Below are 7,442 nucleotides of genomic sequence, written 5' to 3'. Positions count from 1 at the left end.
TCCCAAGAAAATAAAAAGGCCAAAAAGAAAAAAAAAAAAAAAAAAAAAAAAAAAAAGAGCACTGAGGTGTTGCTATGTCTGTCCACATTGCTAAGACAGCAGACTGAATCCACTATAATTAGACATCAGGTAGACTTGCTTTGTCAAATTGCTCCAAAAATATTAGCTTGTCTCTAATAATGTTGTTTACATTTTGAGACAAACACAACAACCTGCAGAACATGCAGTTGCATGGTATAGCAAGTTCATAAAGGAAATCAGACCACAGTGGTCCAGTAATGGGCTTGTTTGCAGCACAAAAGTAGAAGTCAAGCGGAATGAACAATTATTTCCTTTCTCAGCCTCCTTCTATTTTAGAGAAGGGAGACTAGAAATTGTTGACTACTGACAAAGATTGACACTATCTGTTCCTTATTCCTGGACGTTTAGCTTAGGGACAACTCCCTATGGTCCTGAAGACTTGTTCTTTATAAGTGCATGAAAAAATACAATAACAACAACAACATTGGTTTGTTGCGAAAAGATGTTTTCCTCTCTTTCATTTTAAAATATTTTCATTTACATTGTTTCTTTTTTTTTGCATTTGAATATATTAAAAAACAACAACACGTGAAATCTACACAAAACATCTTTTTGTCTCATTGGAAATTATCTTTAAATAATAACTCCCTGCTGTTAGTTTAGTCAAAAGTGAAGTCCCTTATTGGGTGATTCTGAAATCCAGCATACCTTAATTCACTATTCCTTATGTCCCCCACACTTACAGAATGACTAGTTTTTGCTCTCTGCTGGAGAAATTGGGGCGGGGGGGAACTTAAACAGCCTACACATTCAGTTCTTCTCTCCTGGCCTCCAGTTTTCCTATGACATTTTAGCGATGAATGAAAAAATTTTAGAACAATAGTTATTTGGAATAAAGAGAGAAAAAAAGAGAAAGAGAAAAGAAGAGAGAGAAAAGAGAAGAGAGAAAAAAGAAAAGAGGAGAGAAGAAGAGAAAAAAAATAAAAGAAGGGAGAAAAAGCAAGAAGACAAGATGAGATGAGACAAGAAAGGAAAAGAAACTCAAATTCTAGAATTGTTCTTTACACCAGAAGTTGTACACTATTTGTGTAAATTCAGTAAAGATTATATGTTTTGTTTTGTTTTTCAGCCTGGATACATTGATTAACTCATTCTTTGGTACAGCAGCTGTTCCTTCTAGACCTGAAAATAAAACAAATGAGCATATTTGTTCTCACTTTATAGCTTTTTGTTCATTTGGTGTTTTCTTTCTCAGTTACATTTGCAGTTTAAAGGAAAAGCAGCTGCAGCCAAAGGGAAAGGGAAAGGGAAATGTTAACAAGATTTGTGAAACAAAGGAAAAAGGGGAGGAGGGCAGTTGAGTAAGAACCTGGTGCTAAAAAAGAATAAAGTAAGATTTAACCTGACGCTAAACAAGAATAAAGCAAGATTTTTCCCACTACTCAAGGAAAAACAGGTGGTTACTAAATGGTACTAGATATATTCAAGAAAAAAATAACTCGTGTCTAATCTTTCCTTTATCCTCCGCCTCCACGTGTGTTTCAGCTCTCTGGAAACTAGGTGAGATCAAGAAATAAGAGGCTCAGATCCCATGTTTGCCTCAAATTAGGACATCTTTTTGGTACGTGTCAGTGGTCTAACAGGAGAGAACCAACCTTCACCGCCTCCTCTTTAGCACTATTTGTGTTCTTGCAGCTGGACCGAGGAACTGATTCAGGTGAAAAACAACTCAACGAATAAATTAATTAGTTTCCAGCTGATAAAATCTCTAACCCTCATTCTTTGCCCAACCAGATGAATGCTGATATAGCACAAAGGCTCTGGGTAGAGCATCAGCTGGTGCCAGATTGAAATGGCTACAAACCTACAGCCCGAGCGCAGTATTTGTCTGTTCCAAAGAAATACTGTTACGCCTCATGGTTTAACGTCTGAAAAGGACCTTGAAATTACCTGACGGTAAGTTTTACGGATGAGCAATTTCTTTTAAAATCGCTACTTACTTTTGGCTTCTTCTTCCTCTTCCCTTATTCTGTGCTGCACATCTGTTATATGACTACCCCACTGGGTTTATACATATTATTTCTGACCAAAAATCTTCAAAATCATACAATGACCAGTGCTCAGTGTCTTTCCAGCATCATGCATGATAGGAGATTACATATCTTAGCAAATGAATAAGCCTTTGATAGCTGTCATTTCCTTGACACAAAATCTTCATCTCAGTGAATTAATGGTCCGTGATTTAGAATATCTCATCCAGCAACCTGGACCATTACACAAGTGATGAGCCTCTCCCAAGTAAAAGTCATACAATAGCTCTATCGGAGGAAAAGATTTTTGGTTTTTCTGCTTAACTGATTTCATATAAGTTTCATCAGTATGCCTCAAAACCTCCCTTTCTCCTGCCTTCACAAAACACATCATTAATTTTTCCCTCATGTTTTCAAACCTTTATCCCCACAAAAATTTTTCTTCTTTCCTTCTTCATCCAGAAACAGAAATCAATCACTCATGCTCTTCCTCCTATTACTTTCATTTTCTGTGCTTATTCTGGCATCCTAGCTTTGACTCTAATCTGCAGCTGTGTCCTAGTTTTCTCCCTTCCAAATGTAAGGATTTTGTCTTTTATTAAATTAAATTGTTATTGAAAAGTAATGATTGAAAAAACCCAACCTGCAGCATCCAATTCTGTTTCCGACTACTATTATTTCCCCTTTTCATTGTCTATAGCTGCCCTCTGGAGTTCCTCTCCTGTAATTCTCTTTTAGCCCTTCTCACCTATGGCTTTTCTTCCATGCTTGCTACTTGCAACATTCCCACCAGCATTTTTCACATCCTCCTCATCAAAGCTCAAAACATACATATTCTTTCCACTTTTGTGAGCTGTCATCAGTTCCAGAGCTGGCCAGGTGCTTTTTTTTTTTTTTTTTTTTTTTTTTTTTTTTTTTTTTTTTTTTTTTTTTCCCCTAGATTTTATCCTCCCTTGAGATCCATGACTTCTTCTATTCTTCCTGGTCCTCCTTTTTCTTACTTCTCCAACCATTTCTCATATCTCTCAGAAAATTTCCATACACTTTCTCTAACTTTGTATAATGTCTATGTGCTTATTTTCCTAGGTCACCTACAGTGACCTACAACTAGATTCTTAAAATCTGTAGTTCTTATATCTATATCCAGATGAATGCAGTCTTTTCTACGGTTTTCAAATCTTTCCTGATGCCCCAAACCCCAAAGGGTTCAGAACTCCAAAGCAGAGTTCTTTGTATTTTCACCAAGTCATCACGCTGTTTGCTATGTCAACCACTACTAGGCTATGTGATAAAAAGCTTGTCTGTACATTCACACAGGAGCACAGAAGAACAATGACATGCACTGCCAGAACCATCACAGGAGAACAAGCAACCCGTGAAAGGCTCATGTCCACAAAGGTGAAGGAGCACAGAGGCACAAGGCAGGCAGGGGAACCCCAGTAACCCAGGTAGGGAAATGAGACGCTGTCCCAGCTCTGCACAGGGCTGTCAGAGGAGAGCCCCAACCCCATGGGCTGAAGGTGAAGCACCTCAGGATGAATCACCAGAAGAACCTGAATCACTTTTTAGACTGAGGGGAGTTACTGTCTAGGGATATGGGACATATTATGGGATGCACTTTGGAATTGTACAAGATTTATCTGGTGTCCTTTAGGAGAGGACCCAAAGGCAGAGAAAGGGAGGGATCAAGGTGGTTTGGAGAGGAACAAATGTGGGAAAATAGAGGGATAAGGGCATAAAAGGAACCAGTCAGGGCTGGCTATGTTCTGCAACAGTTCAGTCAAGTCCTACCTTGTCCTACCTTGTTTTCCTGGGTGAGGATCCCTCTGTGCTTTGTGCATGTGGAGGTTTGTGTGCCAGCAACAGCATGGAGCCCACAAGTTGTAGTTGCAACTAAGTGAGCAAGGGCATGTAAATTAGTGTGTGTGTGTGACTGCTGGCGAATACCAAGCCCAACTAGTCAGCAGGAGACCACAGGAGGAGATGGCTACCAAGGGGGCAGGGGAGTCCCAGAGACCTACTGTAGACCCTGAAAGGTCTAGGAGTCAACTGGGATCCTTACTTCTGTGTGGGAGACCCACCTGTATGTGTGCGGGGGGGGGGGGGGTGGTGATACACATGAGAAGAGAGAAGATCCAGGACCAGCTACTGAGTGGGCTGGGTCTCTAAGGTCAACTACTGGAGGGATCCACAGTATGTGCCGATGTGTTCAAGGTGGTCTATATCAGTAACTGGAGTGGGACTTGGGCCTCAGGGGCTCCTAGGTCCAGGTGCCAGCAACTGGGAAGACTGAAGATCCCAGGGCAGCTACGGGGTGGACTGAGTGTCTAAGCCCAGCAGCTGGAGAGACTCTCACTGTGTGTATGTGTATATACTTCCCACTGATGGATCTTCATCCTGATCAGGGAGGGAAACAGCAGAAAGTCACCGGTGCTGTTAGCGTTTGTGTGAGAGCTGAGTGTTTGTCTGCTGTTCTGTGCGGCCATGTATATTGTATATATCTATATATTTACATACCTATTGGGAACACAGGTCAGCATCGCTGCTGGTTGGACATGGAGGCATAGGCTGACAGTGGCAAGGCTGCCGCAGCTCTACCAGCTTCATCAGGCCCCTAACAACCATGAGTGAAAAGGTGTAACCGATCCCTTAATCCCTTGCACTTGGAGACTCCATCAACAAGGCATTATTTTGCATCTAAATATTTCCGATTTTTTCCTGATCTTTTTTGAAGATGCCATCTTCTGTGTATAAATTAATTCCTTATTCATATTTTCACCCACTCAGACTGTTTCTGCTACAGCCTTTTCTCTGTTGATGATCTTGCTTTAAACCCCAGCTGCAAGCATGCTTTCCCTCTCACCCTGCCACCTTACCTCCTATTTTTCTCACCTGATGCTTTTTTCTAATGCCTTTTGTGGCACAAACTCAGCTGTCTTCTTCCACCTGATAACATGCTGTTAACTCAGGCCCTAAATTAGTCCATAAAACAGCCTCAGTCAACTTATTATTTAATTGACAAATGCTTATTTACTCTGCCTGTTCTGTCTGTCTCATCTGAAGGGGGTTCCCATCAATAACAGCAAAGATCTCTCGCTGTTCACCTTCAGATTTCTCCTTAGGCCTTTTCTTTACTGTGCTGCTTATAGACAGCTGTGGCAAATTTGGGGGTTTTTTGTGCTGATAACTGCCTTTCACAGTGACAAGTGTTACATCTTTGTTTCTCTCTACTCTCTGTCCATCCACCTATATTCAGATTTATTTTCACATCTTACACGTTAATGAAAGTTTCTGCAACAGATGGTATATCTGTTCTGTGTTTTTCACTTCAGAGTGCCCTGTGTTTCTCTGGTATAACACAGGATTCAGCAATGTCACAAAAATCCTGTGGACAATTGAGCTTTTGCTGCTTGTCTAGAAACACAGAATGTGACACAAGTGAATAAAATCTTTCTTTCTCCTCCCCCAAAAAGGAAAAAAAAATGAATGAAAGGGTAATGAACTTTGTGCAAACTTTAGCAAATTGTGGAACTTCATTCATGCTTCTATAGAATGAGATCGATCGGCTCACACTTCTAACGAATACTAAAAATAAATCTTTACCTCGTTCCCATCATTCTATTTATATTTTCAGTCTTAGTTTCAGTAATTTCAATAGAAACTTCTGCTGTAGACTGTGGAGCAGAGAGATGCCTAGGGATACAAGGGGTAGTGAAGGGGCCATGTCAACCCATTAATCATTTTGTCTGCAAAATCTAGCCTTCAGAGAAAAATCCGACTTAACCGACTCTTTCACATTGTAACCAAACTGCCAAAAGAAAGAAGAAATAACTCTACCCTTGGAGTTGTTCAGTGTTTTTGGAGCCCTCAGAACAGAAAGAGGAGCTGTCATATCCATCATTTCCTCCTAAAATTACCATTCAACATATTTTCATTTTTCCAATTTGTCCCATTAGAGATGTCATGTCTTTGTAGCTACAAGGTCGTTAATGAGGCTGTTCACTTACTAAATGGCTGTTCATCCTATGCTGACGTATCAATAGTGCTTCCTAGATGCCTCCTGGTTGATCAGGTATTCAGGGTTAATGAATAACTAAAATACGTACAATGTCTACTGAAACATCCTCTTATCTGCACATTTCTTTTCTTGCCCTCTTGTCCAAGAGCTGATATGGATATTTCTTTTTCCTTCTCTAATCTACCCCCAATAGACATCTTTGCTAAATGCTAGCTATGGAAGATCTTACAGTCTGGATCCTATTTTTGATGAGACAATTCTAGATAGCAGAGCAAGGGGCAAGGGGACAGGGTGTTCATCAAAGGCACTGACATTTGTGGCACTGTTTTGATAAAGTTTTCGTATTTTCAGACAATGTGAAGCAATTGCTCTCAACTGCCATTTCGTGACATCAGTAATTCAGTAACACAAAATCTTTTATGTGTTGTCTAGACCTTACCACCATTTAAAAATGTAGCTGGATTTGTTTACCAATGAAAAATGTCATCTGTAAGTCTATAGCAAAGGCAGTATGAATGTTGTGCTTGAAAGTATGTCTTTTTTTTTAATAGTATCCTTGAATAAAAAGATTTTACCTCTCTCCACAAACTCTTCCTCACTCAATACCGCTAAAAGTAATTTCATGCACTTGTGAAAATATTGACCCAAAGCTGACAAATCAGCTTAAATACTTGAGTAGATTTTTGCATCAGGCCTTTCTTCTTTCATTACTGGCTACTACCTGTTTCTCCCTGGCGGCACAAACTGTACCTCGGCGTGAGCCCGTTGCCCGTGCAAGGCTGGTGGCTTTCGCGCTCGCCCCAGGCTGTGCTAGACGAGTAACGCGCACCCTGCTAGCAGCAGCGGGGGCCGGAGGAAGCTCTGAGCCAGTGCGTTGCAAACATTAGCACTGCAACACACAAGTTTCGTTTCCCATCAATTTGTGGCAGCCAGATGGGGAATCAACGCTGCCATCAACATGCACGACGACAGCGGCGTTGCTGCTGGCTGCCTGTCCCTTTGCTTTCGGAGGTTTCCCAGAGACAGTTCCTTAAATGCTATTTATTCCGTCTTTATTGTCATATTTAAGTTTTCAGCAGTATGGTTTTACTCTCTAAATTCCATTCGTTGGGGTTTTTTTTGAAATTTCACTGCTGTTTATTTTACTGTTAATTTTTATGAACTTCTCATCCTGAATATCATTGCTATGAATGAGTTTAAAGCCAAACAAAAAAGTAAGTTTGTTTATTGGACCTATTCACATCCTCGAAACAGGAAAACTATTTTTACGTCATTCCCAGGGGCGATATGAACTTGCAGGGCAGGTAACAATAACAGGAGAAAAAAATATATAAATCTGCTATGCTTCTGAATGAACTTGGGTAAATAACAAA

Source organism: Rhea americana, unplaced genomic scaffold (genome assembly GCF_003343005.1).
Source record: "Rhea americana isolate MKP2758 unplaced genomic scaffold, rheAme1 scaffold_47, whole genome shotgun sequence".
In the NCBI taxonomy this organism is placed as follows: Eukaryota; Metazoa; Chordata; class Aves; order Rheiformes; family Rheidae; genus Rhea; species Rhea americana.
This window is presented reverse-complemented; position numbering follows the sequence as displayed.